General features: G+C 41.5%; 1 protein-coding gene across 3 annotated transcripts in view; it reads right to left on the bottom strand.

Annotated features, from left to right (window-relative positions):
* TBC1D23 (TBC1 domain family member 23) overlaps positions 1–20,410 on the bottom strand; it is a 1,834,851-nt gene that overhangs the window by 443,528 nt on the left and 1,370,913 nt on the right. The window lies entirely within an intron of this gene.

The raw sequence follows: 20,410 nt of genomic DNA, 5'->3' as shown, positions 1-20,410 counted from the left end.
TAAGAACAGTCCCCTGAAAGAAATACATTTCTATAAACATATCCTTTATATTAACTGGCCTGACAGCATTAGAAAAAGACCATCAATTTTGCACTACAAGGTCATATTCAAAATCCAAGGGGTCCATTGACTTCAATTCTGCGAATCAAAATATAAATCTTTATTTCGGGTATTAAAGATTTTACATAATAACAGTTAGGACAGACCCCTTGTTTCCATTATGGATAAAATTTTACTCTGTGAAGTCATGGTGACACAAAAGTGCAAGTATTAAAAGGACAAAAAAGGAAAGGCAGATCAGATTTAAAAGGGTTAAAGAAATGGCAGATTTTCTATGGTGATCAGTAGTGCAATAACAACTAGTCAAGGGAAAATGCAGTAAAAACAGATGAGTGAACAATTACGTCAAATATACAATTGATGAATCCATTACACATTACTGGAATGCGATAAGGTTAAATAAGTATAGGAATGATTTAAAAATAAGAGCAGTTTGAATATTTACAAAACATAGACTTGGATATAACACTTTATGGGGTTTATAATGGAAAGAAAGAAAAACGATCTAATCAATTAAATTTAGTAAGTACTGCATGGATAATACAGAAAGTACAGTTGTGTACACTTACCATAAATGTAGATGTTCGAGTGTATTCACTGTTGCAGTCATTACATCTGTGTTATCTGCTTGCAGGTAGCCCTCAGTCAGCCTGATTAACAAAGTCTTGGGTCCTGCGACAGTTGCTGTCCCTTCTTCCATGACATCAGGTAGGCAGGGGTATAAAACATGCAGCCGACGCCATTACATCAGTTTTTCTTGTCCCAGATGTCAGGTGCCCCCCTAATGGGGAGCAATTAAATAAAAAAGTACAATGATATACCTTCAACAAAAAAGCAAATACACCAAAAAGGCTTTTAAGCATAGTAAAGGAAAGTAGAGGTGTAGCCAAAAGAAGTTAGGTGGTTGGAGGGAGGATAACCAGGACTGCAACAGTGAATACACTTGAACATCTACATTTATGGTAAGTGTACACAACTGTACTATGTTCTTTGTGTTTCACTGTTGCAGTCATTACATTTGGGTAGATTCCCAAAGCTATGGTTGGGAGGAGGAATTTAGACAGTGGCGGCTGGTGACTTCAAATCACAGGGGGGCTGCAGGAGACGCTGAATGGGCGGGGTCAAAGGGAAGGGGTGTGGTCAACCATAAAGGGGAGGAGCTATGCACAAAACCACAAAAAAACTAACTTTAATTAAATACGCTGCCCTGGGTGGCAAACCATCATTATGAAAGTCCAATCAAGACAAAAATAAGTGTAGAAGAATAAAAATATTTCAATGCATTGGCTGCATGACAGCTTACTTAATAGATGGAAACAAAAGGTTGTGAGGCATGAAAAAATAAATTACTTTTTAAATACATTACTGGAATGCCAGTCAAAATCAAGTATAAGAAAAACCAGAAGCACTCAACTCAAACCACTTCTCCTTGCACTGCAGTTCTAATTATAATATATTCAGCTTTATTAAAGTACCAAGCAACATGCTGAAAGTAGAAATCTATGTGATGCCCCCACTTGTAAAAATGTTTCTTATCCAAAAAAGACCTGCTGCCTGACAACTTGTTTCATTGGAAAACATGATAAAAGTAAAAATGAAAAGCAAACAAGAAACAAGCTCAAGATACATTGCTTAAAGGATTACTGTACAGGTTATGGACCACACATGATTGGCATTCTGTTTAGTTTACGGGTAAAGCCTGTAGAGATGACTGGAAGTCTCCAACAAGTGTAATGAGCTTTTTAAAATAATGGAATCCTGTCCTTTAATACCCAAGGCTTATACATTATCTAGTCAAGTATTCTCTGCATGGCAACAACAGAAAGGCTTTCAATGTTGGCAATTCTTTAACAGTATGCTTATTAAAGCTTACTTGCATCTTACGATGTCAGACAAGCTTACCTTATGGTCATTAAAGCATTGCTACTTAAACACAGAGCAACAGGCACTTTGAGTAATAAGCATAAATCAACAGTACAAAAATATGACAGAAACCAGACCATTCTGCAAAATCAAGGACAGATGAAAAGCCACTGTAGTACTTATGCAGTGTGTCCTCCCCATCCAAGGTAGATACAACTACTCCTTGCCTTGCTTGGACACATCCAGAGTCACTACATCGGGGAGTGGGGTGCAACAAGCATGTCACAATTTGAAATCTCTCTGGCTGACTGTGATGGCCCTGACACATTTGTCATACCTCTCAACTTCAAGAGCAAGAAATCTGGACAAAGCCATACACAGAAGTGGGACAAAGGCACAACAATAAGGACAATTTTAAATATTGCTCTAATAAACTTAGAAAGATAATAGAATAGGTCTTGCATTAGTATGAATTTTCTGAAGGGTATAAAATCTGAAACTCAAATGTCTGTCATTTTCTAACTTCAGTCTTTAGTGATTTGTCACTAATTTGCCAAAAACACAATTTTATGAAAAATGGACCAAAAATGTGATGCAAAAATATAAAATAGACACACAATACAGCTTCTACCTGTCAAAGAAGGGACACTTTAATATTAGTACTGCTACCTTGAGCAGCTGACAAAATAAAAGAATCTACATGCATTTCAAGTAATCTATAACTTTGATTATTACAGTTATTTCTTAATTGTAAACCCTCCATGTTTTCTTCCAAAATTGCTATTTTTGGAGGGATTATTAGGGGAAGAGCAACATTTTGAGCCAAAAATTGGGGACAGTTGAGAGGTTGGCTATGCCTAATTCTATAAAGCAATTTATTTGCATGTACCTCTCAACCTGTTAATGCAGTAAATCTGAACAAGGCCAAATATATTGGGGCACATATAAACAGTACTAAAATTGCTCTTGTATAAATTGAGACAGTTGATAGAACGGCTCTTACTTTAACATGCATTTTTATGAAGGTTATGAAGTCTGAAACTTATTATTTAGTGACTTCTGGCAAATCATTTAGGAATTAAAACTACAAATTTTATGAACAACAAACCAAAAATAAGAAGCAAAAATCTATTCATTCTTTGAAAATCTGGACAGTTGGGAGGTATAGTTCAGCTGGGCCTGTCTGAGTTTGCTGCCCTTCCCCTGACAAAATAATGGTTGAACTGGAGCCTCTGCAGCCATTCCAATTAACCATTACTTGGCTATTTCACTCCATTTACCATAAACACTAATGTGCATACTGCTTTACTTCAATGATTGGACTTCATTTGAAAGTTTTATTTTGTATTTTACAGCACAAACATTAAGTCATCTGTTAAACAAAGCAATGCAGTCTCACAATGAAAACTTAGCATTAAAACTTCTCTGCCCTTGAAACTCACATTCATTGAAACAGCATTGAAACCCACATTCAAAGAAAATACATTTTGCCAGTGGCAGATAAAGATTAATTTTGGGCTGTTTTCGATTCATAGGCCCCTTGCATATGAAACATACATGTGCTCTTTGATACACCTTCCTCATTGTACTAAAATTATATTCCTTGTACAATACAGTACACTTGTTAGAGGGTGTTTTAAATTTGTTTTGAACATTTTTCCAGTAAGCAATGAAACAAAACATATGCACCCATAATGGCAAAACTGCCCAGTTGAGAACATTTATCATAAAAAAGTCTACTGAGACTTCCACAGTCCACCATTATTAGTAAATATACACAATTCTACAGTCCACCATTATTAGTAAATATGCACAATTCCACAGTCCACCATTATTAGTAAATATGCACAATTCTACAGTCCACCATTATCAGTAAATATGCACAATTCTACAGTGCACCTTTATCAGTAAATATGCACAATTCTACAGTCCATATTCAGTGAATTCAGTTCTTGCCATAGCTGTCAACCTTAGCACAAAAACCTGACGAAGCCAATAATGGGGAATACAGTCCCAAAAATAGGGACAAATTTAAAATATTCATCTTATAAACTTAGAAAATTGCTAAAAAAAAGGTTGTGCTACTATGTATTCTGAAGAACATGAAGTTTGAAATTCAAATGCCGGTCAATTTTACTGCGGACAGAACAAAAACAATTTTCAGCAGAGACACAGGGATTAATACTGCAGACACGTCTTTGTAAAATGGCAGGGCACCAGAGCAAATCCACACAAATACAGGGAGGAGATGCAGACAGAAGCCACCCCAACCAAGAATCAAACCAGAAAACCTATAGTTGTGAGGTAACAATACTATCACTGCACCATCAATGATACAAGGAATTAAACATTCAGAAACCTGAAGTCTGAAATTCAAATGCCTGTCAATTTTACTGCGGACAGAACAAAAACAATTTTCAGCAGGGATTAAAACTGCAGACACGTCTTTGTAAAATGGCAGGGCACCAGAGCAAATCCACACAAACACATGGAGGAGATGCAGACTCCACACAGAAGCCACCCCAACCAAGAATCAAACCAGAAAACCTATAGCTGTGAGGCAACAATACTACCACTGCACCATCAAATCTGCAAGGAATTAAACATTCAGAAACCTGAAGTCTGAAATTCAAATGCCTGTCAATTTTACTGCGGACAGAACAAAAACAATTTTCAGCAGAGATGCAGGGATTAATACTGCAGACACGTCTTTGTAAAATGGCAGGGCACCAGAGCAAATCCACACAAATACAGGAGGAGATGCAGACAGAAGCCACCCCAACCAAGAATCAAACCAGAAAACCTATAGCTGTGAGGTAACAATACTATCACTGCACCATCAATTATACAAGGAATTAAACATTCAGAAACCTGAAGTCTGAAATTCAAATGCCTGTCAATTTTACTGCGGACAGAACAAAAACAATTTTCAGCAGAGACGCAGGGATTAAAACTGCAGACACATCTTTGTAAAATGGCAGGGCACCAGAGCAAATCCACACAAACAAAGGCAGGAGATGCAGACTCCAAACAGAAGCCACCCCAACCAAGAATCAAACCAGAAAACCTATAGCTGTGAGGCAACAACACTACCACCGCACCATCAATTATGCAAGGAATTAAACATTCAGAAACCTGAAGTCTGAAATTCAAATGCCTGTCAATTTTACTGCGGACAGAACAAAACCAATTTTCAGCAGGGATTAAAACTGCAGACACGTCTTTGTAAAATGGCAGGGCACCAGAGCAAATCCACACAAACACATGGAGGAGATGCAGACTCCACACAGAAGCCACCCCAACCAAGAATCAAACCAGAAAACCTATAGCTGTGAGGCAACAATACTACCACTGCACCATCAAATCTGCAAGGAATTAAACATTCAGAAACCTGAAGTCTGAAATTCAAATGCCTGTCAATTTTACTGCAGACAGAACAAAAACAATTTTCAGCAGAGATGCAGGGATTAATACTGCAGACACGTCTTTGTAAAATGGCAGGGCACCAGAGCAAATCCACACAAATACAGGGAGGAGATGCAGACAGAAGCCACCCCAACCAAGAATCAAACCAGAAAACCTATAGTTGTGAGGTAACAATACTATCACTGCACCATCAATTATACAAGGAATTAAACATTCAGAAACCTGAAGTCTGAAATTCAAATGCCTGTCAATTTTACTGCGGACAGAACAAAACAATTTTCAGCAGAGGCAGGGATTAAAACTGCAGACACATCTTTGTAAAATGGCAGGGCACCAGAGCAAATCCACACAAACACAGGCAGGAGATGCAGACTCCAAACAGAAGCCACCCCAACCAAGAATCAAACCAGAAAACCTATAGCTGTGAGGCAACAATACTACCACCGCACCATCAATTATGCAAGGAATTAAACATTCAGAAACCTGAAGTCTGAAATTCAAATGCCTGTCAATTTTACTGCGGACAGAACAAAACCAATTTTCAGCAGGGATTAAAACTGCAGACACGTCTTTGTAAAATGGCAGGGCACCAGAGCAAATCCACACAAACACATGGAGGAGATGCAGACTCCACCCCAACCAAGAATCAAACCAGAAAACCTATAGCTGTGAGGCAACAATACTACCACTGCACCATCAAATCTGCAAGGAATTAAACATTCAGAAACCCTTAAGTCTGAAATTCAAATGCCTGTCAATTTTATTTAACATTTTTTAATCAGGACAGTCTGACTTGGAACAAATAAACAATTTTCAGCAGAGGCCCAGGAAGAAATAATGCAGACATGTCTTTGTAACATGGGAGGGCACAAAAGCAAACCCACACAAACACAGGGAGAAGATACAGACCCCACAAAGAAGGAACCCCAGCCAAGAATCAAACCCAAGAACCTGCAGCTGTGAGGCAACAATGCTACTACTACACCATCAAATATCAAGCACTGCAACATTTACAAACCACAGATATTATGAGGAACAGATCAGATCGAATATGAGGTAAAAATCTGAATTTTTTTTACAAATGGTGGTGGGTAGGGAACTCAAGTCTTTAACACCTGCATACAGGGTACAGGGTTCAAGCCTGAGGCATTCCCTACCACACCACCATAAGCACCTGGGGCATTTTCACACACACACACACACACACACACACACACACACACACACACACACACACACACACACACACACACACACACACACACACACACACACACACACACACACACACACACACACACACACACACACACAAACTCCAGTAAAGCCCAAGCACAAACTCCAGTAAAGCACAAGCACCATACACAAACTCCAGTAAAGCACAAGCACCATACACAAACTCCAGTAAAGCACAAGCACCATACACAAACTCCAGTAAAGCACAAGCACCATACACAAACTCCAGTAAAGCACAAGCACCATACACAAACTCCAGTAAAGCACAAGCACCATACACAAACTCCAGTAAAGCACAAGCACCATACACAAACTCCAGTAAAGCACAAGCACCATACACAAACTCAAGCACCATACACAAATAAAAGCACAAACTCAATAAAATAAACATTGTAAATTAAAGGCACCTTACCTGAATGAATACATCCAGAGTTAACGTCCGTACATACATCCTTCAGCGCAATACTGAAGACCCGAGATCCCAATGCTCCTTCCCGGCCGAGATCCCTAAGGCTCTGTCCCGAGTCCCTGCTGCTCCTCTTGCAGTCCGGACGCGTCCCATAATCCTGGTCTGTGCACTGTAAAAGTGCACAGGCGTCTCCTTGTGTCCCCTATGGGACGGCCGGGCTGCCTTGAGCATGCGCATAGACCGATAAGTCGGGACTCGGTCTATGCGCATGCGCGAAGTCCGCGAATTTTAAAAAAATATTTTTTTTTATTTTTCATTTTTTTTTCTTTCTTTTTTTATTTTTGAGGGGGTTGCAGTCCGGCAGCCCTATGCCACGAGCCGCCCCTGAATTTAGATAGCATTAGGACCAGCTATAAGGCCCTGCAAGACTGCAGTGGCAAAGCCAACTCTGGATTTAGAGAATATTGGCAAATGATAATGCTTGGTGAAAGTATGCACAGAGCTCCAGGTAGCAGCTTCTAGGATGTCTCTGGTAGGAACGCCTCTGAGAAAGGCTTTAGAGGTAGATGCAGCCCTGGTGGAGTGAGGTCTGATCCCCTGGGGGATAGGTTTTCCATGGTGCTTAAAGCAGAAATGAATGCAATGGCCTATCCATTTAGAAATGGTTTGCTTTGAAATAGCCTTCCTCTCTCTGCCCCTGCAGCAAATGCCACCAGCAGTTGTTCAGATTTTCTTTGAGGTTTAGTCCTGTCCAAGTGGAATCTAATTTGTCTGTGCACATCTAAGGAACGCAGTTATCCGTTGCCCTTTGTTCTGTGGATTGGGAAAGAAGGTTGGCAAATGAAGAGAATGATTAAGAGCCACACTGGATACCACCTTGGGCATGAAGGATGGATTGGTTCTGAGGGACACCCTGTCCGCATGAAAGATGATGAAAGGCTCTACTGCCATAAGGGCCTGTAATTCAGATACCCTTCTAGCTGAAGTGATTGCTAAAAGGAAAGCTGTTTTCCAAGAAAGAAATTTTAAGTCTGCAGTAGCAGCTGGCTCGAAAGGAGGTAGAGTGAGTTTCTCCAAAACAAAGTTAAGGTCCTAGGCTGGGGTTGGAGCTCTCCGGGGAGGTCTCAAAATTTTGGCCCCTCTGAGGAACTGCTTGAGCAGTGGATGAGAGAAGACGGAAGGTTCTGTGTTATAATGAGTTGAAATGGCGGAGGCGTGGATTTTAATGGAGGAAAAAGACAGGCCCTTGTGAAGCATCTCATGTAAAATCTGAGGTAAATTGGGTGCTGCTGTTCTCATCCCTTGAGATTGGTTCCAGGCACAGAATATTTTCCAGTACTAGGCCTCTACCTCTAAAATGATATCCATCACAGGTTTACTGAGGGACGGTAGAGGAGAGATTATGTAATTAGCCAGGCTGCAAGGTTCAGTGTTAGAAGCTGAGGGTGCAGAATCTGGTTCTCCTGCTGAGACAACAGGGAAGGAGTCTGAGGCAGGAGCCATGGGGATAAAGTACAGTTGTGTAGACTTACCATAAATGTAGATGTTTGAGTGTACTCACTGTTGCAGTCATTACATTTGGGTAATCTGCTGGCAGGTTGCCCTCAGTCGGCCTGAATAACAAAGTCTTGGGTCCTGCATCAGTTGCTGTCTCCTCTTCCATAAAGTCAGGTCATCAGGGGTATAAAACATGCAGCCAACGCCATTTTAATCAGTTTTTCTTGCCCCAGATGTCAGGCGCCCCCCAAATGGGGAGCACAAATATATATATGTAACTATAAATATATAAATGCACTTTAGAACACATAAAATTTACCTTCAACTAAAAGCAAATACACCACAAAGGCTTTTGAGCATAGTGAAGGAAAGAAAAGGTATAGAAAGGGGGCTGGCGGGTGGGTAATCACGGACTGCAACAGTGAATACACTCGAACATCTACATTCATGGTAAGTGTACACAACTGTACTATGTTCTTCGTGTTTCACTGTTGCAGTCATTACATTTGGGTAGAATCCCAAAGCTATGGATGGAAGGATGGAACTAAACAGCATTAGGGGCAGCTATAAGGCCCTGCAGGACTTCAGTGGCAAAGCCTAACCTGGATTTAAAAAAGAGAGGTAAATGATAATGCTTTGCGAATGTATAAACTGAGCTCCAAGTAGCAGCTTCTAGAATGTCTCTGGTAGGGACCCCTCTGAGAAAAGCTGCTGAAATAGAGGCAGCCCTGGTGGAATGAGATCTTAGCCCCTTGGGCACAGGTTTGCCATGGTGCAAGTAGCAGCAACGAATGCAATGTCTTATCCATTTAGAAATAGTCTGCTTTGATATAGCCTTCCCCTCTGATCCTGCAGCAAATGCCACCAGTAGTTGCTCAGACTTTCTTAGATATTTTGTCCTGTTTAAGTAGAATCTTAGTTGTCTGTGTACATCCAATGAATGTAGAATCCGCTCCCCCTTGTTCTGGGGATTTGGAAAGAAAGTTGGCAGGTGAATGGTCTAGTTCAGAGCCACACTGGATACCACCTTAGGCATAAAAGAAGGATTGGTCCTGAGCGCCACCCTGTCTGGGTAAAAAATAATGAAAGGCTCCACTGCCATGAGAGCCTGTAGTTCTGAAACCCTTCTAGCTGAAGTGACTGCCAAAAGAAAGGCCGTCTTCCAAGAAAGAAATTTTATATCCACAGTAGCCGCTAGTTCAAAAGGAGGTAGGGTGAGTTTTTCCAGCACAAAATTTAGGTCCCATGCAGGAGTTGGCAGTCTCCTGGGTGGCCTTAAATTTTTAGCCCCTCTGAGGTACTGTTTTAGCAGGGGATGAGGAAAGAGGGGAGGCTCTGTGTTGTAATGAGCCGAGATGGCAGAGGCATGGATTTTTATTGAAGAAAAAGATAGGCCCTTGTGAAGCATCTCAGTTAAGTATTGCAAAATCTGGGGAATATTGGGTTTTCCTGTGTCTATTCCTTGTGCTTGGTTCCAGGCACAGAATCTCTTCCATTTATCAGCATAAGATTTTCTAGTACTAGGCCTTCTGGCCTCCAAAATGACATCCATCACAGGTTTACTGAGATTTGTGGCTGGTGAAATTAGTTGATTAGCCATGCTGCAATATTCAGAGTTTGGAGCTGAGTGTGCAGAATTTGATAGTTCTGCTGAGACAATAGGTGAGGTGTTTGAGGCAAGTACCACGGAGGAAGGTGTAACATATTCCTTAGAAGTGGGTACCAGTGTTGGCGAGACCAGTCCGGAGCAATTAGAATCATTTTTGGATTTTCCTGTCTGACTTTTAGTAAGACCTTGGAGAGTAGAGGCAGAGGGGGAAAGGCATAGACTGATAGGTTTTTCCAGCTGAAGGACAGAGCATCCACTTTCCATGCTTTTTTGTGATGAGTTTTTGTGCAGAATTTGTCCAACTGACAGTTTTGGGGAGAGGCAAATAGATCTATGCCTGGGCTCCCCCATTTTTGTGTTAACATGCTGAAGATTTGTGGATCCAGTTTCCATTCGTGCGGGTCCATTAGATTTCTGCTTAGGTCGTTTGCCAGAGTATTTTGCTTTCCTGGCAGGAATTGAGCTTGAAGATGTATTTGGTAAGACAAGGCTGTGTTCCACAAGGCCATGGCTAGTCTGCAAAGGGGGTGGGAGTGGGTACTCCCTTGCTTATGTACCACATAACTGTGGTGTTGTCCGTCTTTCTCAGTAGTTGTCCTGGATGAAGGAAGTCCTTGAAGGCTGTCAGAGCATTCTGAACAGCTAGCATTTCTTTCTGGTTGATATGTAGATGCATTTGGTTTGGGCTCCATTTGCCCTGAATGCATCTCCCTGCCAGGTGGGCCCCCCAAGCATAGTCTGATGCATCTGTAGTTAGGGTTTGGGTGGCAGGGGGTAGAATGAATGACAGTCCCTTGTTTTGGTGACATGTCTCTGCCCACCAAAGAAACTCCTGTTGCAGGCAGGGAATGAGAGGAATCATTGTTTCCAGGCTTTGACAATGCGGACTCCATAAGCTTTTTAGATACCATTGAAGTTTCCTCATATGCAGTCTAGCATATGCAATTCAGGATGCCATGAACCCCAAAGCCTGCAGAATTTGTCTTACAGATAGCTGGGTTTTTGTTGCCACTTGTTTGAAGTATGTTGTCAATTGAATTTGTCTGGCGTGAGGTAAGCCATCTCGGCAGTTGTATTCAAGCTTGCACCCAGGAATGTAATTATTTGAGAGGGTACCAGTTGTGATTTATTTTCGTTTATGGTGTACCCTAGGCATGCTAGAAGCTTTTTTACTAACGCCAAATGTTGAAGAAGAGTGTCCTTGTCCTCTACCTGTTGCCTGAATGAGACAATCGTCTAGATAAGGATAAATCTGAATATTTCTTTGTCTGCAAAATTCAATTACTGGCGTCAGGCACTTTGTAAAGACCCTGGGCGCAGTAGATAAGCCAAAGGGCAGTGCAGAGAATTGGTAATGCAAAAAACCTGTTTTGAAGCGAAGGTATCTTCTGCAAGATTCCCTTATTGGGATATGCAGGTATGCCTCTTTTAAATCTAGAGTTACCAACCAGACATTCTTGCCTAGCATAGGCAGAAGCTGTTGTAAAGTCAGTATTTTGAATTTTGGAATGTCCAGGAACGTGTTTAGAATTGAGAAGTCCAGAATTGGATGCCATGATTTGTCTTTTCTGGGTACCAGGAAAAGTCTTGAATAAAATCCTTGTCCTTTTTCCTTTTCTGGTACTGTTTGAATAGCCCCCACATCCATGAGGGACATGATTTGTTTCTGGGCCTCTGCCCACTGGTTTGGTGGCAGATCTGGCCATCTGTTTGGAATTGGCAACGTGTGGAAATGAAATCTGTACCCCTGGGATACTATGTTTAATACTCACATTGTCCTGGGTAATTAAATGCCAATTTTGAGCATGAAGTGCTAGTTTTCCCACCAAGGGGGCTGCCAAAAGATAAGTGCTTGGAGATGGCAGAGGAAAGTCAGTAAGACTGTTTACTGTAGGGTTCTGTTTTGTTACCCCCTGATTTGGAGGTGGAGGCACCCCATTGCTTTGACCTGTAAGATCCTTGTGATTGATATCTGGGGCCTTTGGAGCACCTGGGTTTGCCCTGAGCAGCTATGTTGGACACAGGAAAGGACCAATTCTTAGTAGGCCAGTGCCTACTGAATTTGGGTGGCTGCACTTGCAAGAAATCTTTTACAGTTTGCATAGATTTAGCTTTGTCTTCCATTTTCTTTAAAACCTCTTCTGCCTTATTACCAAACAGACTGTCATGCTGTAAAGGGGCATCCAACAATTTAGCTGTAACATGATCAGGCAGATTTTGCTCCTTGAGCCAGGCATGCCTTCTTATCACAGATCCAGTTACGGCGGCCCTGTGTGAGGCCTCCTAGGAATCAAAACCACATTGCAAAGTATGCTTTCCAACCTATTCTGCTGAATGCAATAAATCCTGTAACTTTTATTTTCCACACAATCAGAAATCAACATAATTTTCTGTTTCAGTAAGCCCATAACATGCTGTTGATATTTAAGCATATGAAACTGGCAGTTTAAAGCCCTGATTGCCAAGGTTGCAGATGTATAAACCTTCTTTCCACATCTATCCAGCGCCCTGGAATCTCTATCTGAAGGGGTAGGATTTTTGGCTGTTGAAGCCCCAACACCCTGGGACCCTGAAAAATAGTCTCAGGGTCAGCAGCAGGATTTTTGAAAAGAAACTTGTGGGAGTCAGGAACCCTGTAATATCTGTCTGGCTTACTAGGAGCTGGAGGCAGGGAATCAGGAGCCATGCCTGATTCCGAGAACACATCATCGATGATGTCTAATACAGGAGGTATTGCCAAAGGCCTATGCTGAGGAAGAAGAAGAAAATCCCTAAGCCTCTTTTTTGATTCTGAGAAGTCCTGACTCTCCCAGTGAAAATGTTCCCTTAAAGTATGCAAAGTCTCCAAAAGAGTAATCCTCAGGAGGAGAAGCAGAAGGGATGGATTCCTCTGCATCAGAGTCCTCATAAGGTAGAATAGAAAATTCCTGATCAAAAGAGGAATCAGAAGAAATGGAAACCTGATCTGAAGATTCATAATCAGTGCCTTGCCTAGGACTCTTAGCGGGGGGTTGGGAACCCCTGATCAAGGTAATTAAATCCTCATCCATTTTGATAATTTGTTTTTTAGACATAGCACGTGGCTCATGTGTCAGTTTTTTAGCCATAGAAGTTGGTTTTGGCCTTGTTTTTGATGATGGTGTTGGTTTAATATACAAATGTTGAGGCCTGAAAACACCCTCAGAAGCCGGTGCCTGCTCAGCGGCTCCGGACCCATCCAAGGGAGAAACATCCGTGGGTTCAATACTTGCAGAATCTCGCGGTATACTGGACTCCGAATGGGTCTCGGTAGAGGCCTGCGACTCAAAAGTAACGGGTATCAGGGGCTGTGAAAGCGCCTCCCTGAGTACCGGCAAACCGGCGACTGGCTTAGAAGCTTTGTCGTCGGTTTTGGACCTCGACTGTCTGTCTCTGTCTTTTTCCTTGCGTTTTTTGTGAACTCTGGTAGTTGGATTGCTAACTGATGACATTTCAAGGTAGTTAAATCTTTTGAACCAAAATATTTAGAAACAAAAATATACCGACGCTTAATAGTTGTTTGTCTTTCGGCTTTTTCCCGGTAAGGGGTCGCCACAGCGGAACTCCAGTCCGCTAATAACTGGCAGTAGATTTTTATGAAACGCTGAGGTGCCAGCTCGACGCCCAACCTTCAATGAAGGCACGCCCATTTACGCACGCATGTCTTTCGAACGCTACCCAACCGCGGGGAGGACATGCAGACTCCACACAGAAGGCACTCCCAAGCCAAGAATCGAATGTGAGAACCTCTTGCTGTGAGTAACAACGCTACCGCCGTACCACCGCGGCGGCCCCGCTGTACCATACCGACGCTTAATAGTGCGTTGGTTAAATTTAGCACAAAACCGACAGCAATGCATGTTGTGATCAGTGCTTAGGCAAGGAATACAGTACAAATGTAAATCCTTATGAGGTATTTGCTTCTCACAAGTAATGCAATTATTAACTTTTACTGACATCGGTAAGGAGCAAGAAAAAATTTCCCCAACAGGGTACTTAGCTTTAGTTTGAGGACTTTGGTTCTGAAACTTGAAAATGAAAATTTAAGGAGTCGACCGACCGGCATTTGCGAACTGCTTCTGCTTCGGGCACCGCACGGCAAGAAAGACTGATTAAAATGGCGTTGGCTGCATGTTTTATACCCCCTGACGACCTGACGTCATGGAAGGGGAGACAACAACCAACGCAGGACCCAAGACTTTGTTATTCAGGCCGACTGAGGGCAACCTGCCAGCAGATTACCCAAATGTAATGACTGCAACAGTGAAACATGAAGAACATCCGTGACACACTGTGCAGAAGGGGGTACCAGTGTTGGCGTGGCCAGTCTGGAGCAATCAAAATCACCCTTGGTTTGTCCTGTTTGATTTTTAGCAGCACCTTGGAAAGCAGAGGCAGAGGGGGAAAGGCATAGATTGATAAGTTTTTCCAGCTGAAGGACAGAACATCCACTTTCCAGGCTTGCTTGTGGGGAGTCCTTGTGCAAAATTTGTCCAACTGGTAGTTCTGGGGAGAGGCAAACAGGTCTATATCTGGGCTCCCCTCATTTGCTTGGCAACATGTTGAAAATCCTTGGTTCCAGTTTCCACTCGTGTGGGTCCATGAGGTTTCTGCTTAGTCCTTCTGCCAGTGTATTTAATTTTCCTGGCAGGAATTGAGCTTGTAGGTGCACTTGGTAGCTCAAGGCTGTGTTTTACAATGCCATGGTTACTCTGCAGAGGGGGTAAGAATGTGTACCCCCCGCTTGTTTATGTACCACATAACAGTGGTGTTGTCCGTCTTTACCAAAAGTTGCCCTGGAAGAATGTGGTCCTTGAAGGCTGTCAGAACATTCTGTTCAGCTAACATTTCTTTTTGATTGATATGCAGGTGGATTTGACTTGGGTTCCATTTGCCCTGAATGCACTTCCCTGCCAGGTGAGCCTCCCATGCATAGTCTGATGCATCTGTTGTTAGGGTTTGGGTGACAGGGGGTGGTGTGAAAGGTAATCCCTTGTTTTGGTGGCAGGCCTCTACCCACCAAAGGAATTCTAGGCGTAGGCAAGGTATGATAGGAATCCTTGCTTCTACATCCTGAGAATGTTGACACCATAGGCTTTTTAGATACCACTGTAGTTTCCTCATATGCAGTCTTGCATATGGAATTAGAAGAATGTAGGAGGCCATGAACCCCAAGGCTTGCAGTGTTTGTCTTGCAGATAGCATGGTTTTTGTGGCCACTTGTTTGAAGTAGGTTGTCAAATGAATTTGTTTCTCTGGCATGAGGTAAGCCATCTGGAAAGTTGTATTCAAGCTTGCTCCCAGGAATATAATTTGTTGACAGGGTACCAGGTGTGATTTCTTTTCATTTATGGTGTACCCCAGATAAGTTAGAACCCTTTGTACAAAGGCAAGATGATTCAAAAGTATGTCCTGACTTTCTGCCTGAATTAGACAATCGTCCAGGTATGGGTATATTTGAATATTTCTTTGCCTGCAAAATGCAATAACTGGAGCTAGACACTTTGTGAATACCCTGGGCGCAGTAGATAAGCCAAACAGTGTGTGTAGCCTGCTTTGAAGCGTAGGTAACTTCTGCAAGATTCCCTGATTTGGATGTGCAGGTATGCTTCGTTTAAATCTAGTGTTGCCAACCAGGCATCTTTGCCTAGCATAGGAAGTAATTGGTAAAGAGTCAGCATCTTGAATTTTGGAATCTCCATGAATTGTCTTTTCTGGGTACCAGGAAAAGTCTAGAGTAGAAACCTTGTCCCTTTTCCTCTTCAGGTACCAGTTGAATAGCCCCCATGCTTAAGAGAGAAAGTACTTGTTTTTGGTCCTCTGCCCACTGATTTGGGGGTAGGTCCAGCCACAAGCTTGGTGTTGGCAATGTGTGGAAGTGAAATCTGTATCCCTGGGACACTATATTTAAAACCCATATGTCCTGGGTAATGAGGTCCCAGTTCTTTGCATGAAGAGCAATCTTTCCCTCCAAAGGGGCAGTCAGTTGATAAGTGCTTGGAAATTTTTTAACGGAAGTCATTGAGACAGTTTACCATGGGGGGAGTCTTATTACTCCCAGATTTGGAAGTGGAGGCCCCCCACTGCTTAGTCCTGTGTGTCCCCTGGGACTAAAACCTGGGGCTTTTGCTGTGTCTGGGTTTGGCTTGAGAAGACCTGGAAGGGGCTGGAAAGGACCAATTCTTAGAGGGCCAGTGCCTACTAAATCCAGGAGGCTGAATTTGTAAGAAATCTTTAACAGTTTGCATAGATTTAGCTTTATCTTCCATCTTTTTAAGAACTTTCTCAGCCTTGTTGCCAAACAGGCGGTCCTGACTTAAGGGAGCATCCAACAATTTAGCTTTAACATGATCAGGCAAAGATTACTCTTTTAACCAAGCATGCCTTCTGAGAACAGACCCAGTAACAGCAGCCCTGCAAGAGGCCTCTAATGAAACAAAACCAAATTGCAAAGTATGTTTTCCAACTTGTTCAGCAGAATGCATTAAATCCTGCAATTGTTTATTTTCCACACAGTCCAGAATCAACATCATTTTCTGTTTAAGCAATCCAATAACATGTTGCTGATACTTTAACATATGACACTGTCAGTTTAAAGCCCTAATGGCCAAGGTTGCAGAAGTGTAAACCTTCTTACCCCATCTATCCAGCGCCCTGGAGTCTCTATCACTAGGGGTAGGATTTTTAGCAGTAGAAGCCTTAATGCCCTTGGACCCCTGTGAAATAGTCTCTGGATCTGCAATAGGATTTTTAAAAAGGGACTTGTGTGACTCAGGGACCCTGTAGTATCTGTCAGGTTTTCTGGGAGCAGGAGGCAAGGAATCGGGGGCCAAACTAGATTCTGAAAAAGCATCATCAACAATGTCTAGTACAGGAGGAATAGCTAAAGGCCTATGCTGCGGTAGGAGTAAGAAATCCCTAAGCCTCTTTTTTGAATCCGAAAAATCCTGGTTTTCCCAGTGGAAATGCTCCCTTAGAGTATACAAGGTTTCCCCAACAGAAAAATCCTCTGGAGGGGAAGCAGAGGGAATGGAGTCCTCTGCATCAGAATCCTCATAAGTAGATAAAGGCAAATCCAGATCATCAGAAGAAGCAGAAAAAACAGAATCCTGGTCAGAAGATTCATAAACAACTTCAGTCCTAGGCCTCTTAGAAAGGGGGGGTTGGCTACCCCTGATAAGAGTTATTAAATCTTCAGCCATTCTTATCATTTGTTTTTTAGGCAAAGAGGCCTGAGCATGTGGCCTGGGCGTCATTTTTTAGGCATGGTTTGAGATTTAGGCCTAAGTGAAGAAGGAGGCGTTGGTTTAATATGCAAGTCCGTAGGCCTGAATACACCCTCAGAAGCCAGTGCCTGCACAGCGGCTCCGGACCCATCCAAGGTAGAGACATCTGTGGGTTCCCATCTCGCGGCATATTGGACTCCGAATGGGTCTCAGTAGAGGCCTGCGAATCAGAAGTAGCGGGTATCAGGGGCTGCGAAAGCGCCTCACTGAGTACCAGAGAACTGGCGACTGGCTTAGAAGAAGCGTCCTCAGCAGTTTTGGACCTCGATGGCCTGTCTCTGTCTTTATCTTTGCTTATTTTCAGAATCTCAATAGTCAGATGGCTAACCGACGACATTTCTGGATAATTAAACCGAGAACCGAAATATTTAGAGGCGAAAGTTTACCGACGACGGACAGTGCGCTGATTAAATAAAGCACAAAACCAACAGCAAGGTACGTCATGGTCAGGGCCTAGGCAAGGAATACAGTACGAATGAAAATCTTTATGAGGTATTTGCTTTCCACAAGTAATGCAATTATTAACTTTTACTGACATCGGTAAGGAGCAAGAAAAAGTTTTCCCAATGGGGTATTTGGCTTTAGTTGAAGACTTCGGTTCTGATATTCGAAAATGAAAATTTCAGGAGTCGGCCGACAGGCACTTGCGAACTGCTTCTGCTTCGGGCACCGCACGGCAAGAAAGACTGATGTAATGGCATTGGCTGCATGTTTTATACCCCTGATGACCTAACGTCATGGAAGAAGAGACAGCAACCGATGCAGGACCCAAGACTTTGTTAATCAGGCCGATTGAGGGCTACCTGCAAGCAGATAACCGAAATGTAATGACTGCAACATTGAAACACGAAGAATATCTGTAGATGTGACAAACTGCTGTATAATAAAATCTGGGACTGTGAATTATGAGAATAATAAATAAATGGTTACACAACAACAGGTGGGGGATGAAACTCAGAATGTTAAAATAAGTTTGAATGAGTAAGTAAGTGAATGTACTTTTGTTTTGCACTTGAAAGGGATTTTGCTGTTTGCTGTGCTATGTAAAGTGAAAAAGTGTTTATAGAAAACTGAATGATTTACATAAATGAATATGATTGTTTAACTAAGTGCAATGGGATCCTTTATACCCACATGAGCTATCACCAGCTTAGGCAAATAGGATCTTGGTTTAGCATCTCATCCAAAGACGACACACACAGGAGTGCAATAACCCCTTATGCTGCACTGCAGTGTTGATAACAGAAAATGAATCCAATAAATTGAAGAATGAACAGAATAAAAGCCACAGACGTCTGATCTGGCAGCACCAAATATAACTGTGCTAGCTGTTGAACTGCTGTGGTACTCTGCCTGTTGTCCTGTCCAAATAAATGCAGATAAAGCCTTCTTTAATTTACAAAAAAAAAAAAATGCTTGTAAAGCAAGAGAAAGAACTTGTGAGGCATATACTATTAAACAGAAAAATAACCACTGTAGTACCTTTACCCTTTGTGTCATATCCAAGCAAAGACCCTTTCATTTTTTCCCATAAAATCACTGCCTCCAAAATATCTCCAAAGTCAGCCTCATGGATCCCTCCAGTTTACCAGCTAACTTCAATCCCAAATGAGTTATGTGACTAGGTTCTCTCAAAAAATGTTGTCTTTGTGGGAATAAAATTTACTGACATAGCTCTTATTTTTCCGTGTATTAACTTTGCAACCTGCCACTAATCTAGACATATCTAAATCCAGAAAAATAACATCCAAATCTTGTTCTGGATTAAACAACTATAAAAGATCATCTGTGTACAGAGAAACCTTGTATGTTATTCCCTGCAATATGTGTCCATTAGTTGGGATTTGCCTTAACATATTAAAACCTAACTAATGTGGAATGTCATATCTCTGGCAGCCTGCACATATCTTGCATTCCAGAGCATTTTCTGAAAAACAAACTTAAAAAGCATAAGATAAACAAATGTTAACATCTTGTGAAAAATAAAAGCTATTAAAACCATACAGATAGCAATGTTATGACTAAGAAGTATTATTTACAGTTATATTAGTACAGTCACAGTTTTTTCATAAACACTATATTACAAAACACACAAACCCCAAATTATATTTTTTGTTAAACTTTCACAAACAAATTGTCATACCTTGGAAACTATACTAACTAAATATATACTGGTAGAACATATTTATTAACCAGACATAAGGTTTCACATGACAAGAAATTCCTCTGTGGGTGCATGTTTCTTGAAATAGTTACAGAAATATGAAAACATATGCTTAGTTGTATAATTAGCAATATAAATAAGACTTAACATCTCTAAAGATGTGTAACATATAGTGCAAATATCAAAGACTGTTCTCTTCAAGAACATTTAAAATTTCACCTGATGTCTTACAATAGTTTGCAATTCACTTGTTTTTTGAAATATTAAGTACATCTCCCACCATGGCATTTCACATCTCATCCCTCAATAACATGTAGGGCTCTCTGGTATGAAAATATGAACATAAATATGAAAATATGAATAAGGCACTAGTTAAATGACTAATTACTCTACTGCACAACATCCTGACTAACAGTCTTAGTGTTACTTTGTTAATTCTTTGCACTTTCTAATAATTCCTAATATTAGTTGGTTGGTTAAAGAAGCCAGGCACAGAAAAAGGTCTGGACACAATAAGGAGCTATGGGTGTGAACTGGAGGTATACAAAATGGCATTATAGGCTTGAATAAGTTAACCAGTTTGCCAATTACTAAAATAAAGAGCAAACAAAAGGTGGAGAGAGATGACTTCCTTGTCTGGTGCCTTTTCCTAAATAAATACATACCACAGAAAGATTACTCTCCCACCTTTATTTGACCTGTAGCCCTTGATATACTGATTAAAGCATGTAAACACCTTATGTAATTTCTGATACAATAGTAGTTTAAAAAGATACTAACAACTTACCCAGCCAAATACCTTTTCGGTATCTAAACTTGTTACTAATTGGGTGTTTTTTATC

Source organism: Protopterus annectens, chromosome 5.part0 (assembly GCF_019279795.1).
Source record: "Protopterus annectens isolate FY-2018-M chromosome 5.part0, PAN1.0, whole genome shotgun sequence".
Taxonomy (NCBI): Eukaryota; Metazoa; Chordata; order Ceratodontiformes; family Protopteridae; genus Protopterus; species Protopterus annectens.
The sequence above is the reverse complement of the archived record's forward strand: the minus strand, read 5'-3'. Positions and strand labels throughout refer to the sequence as shown.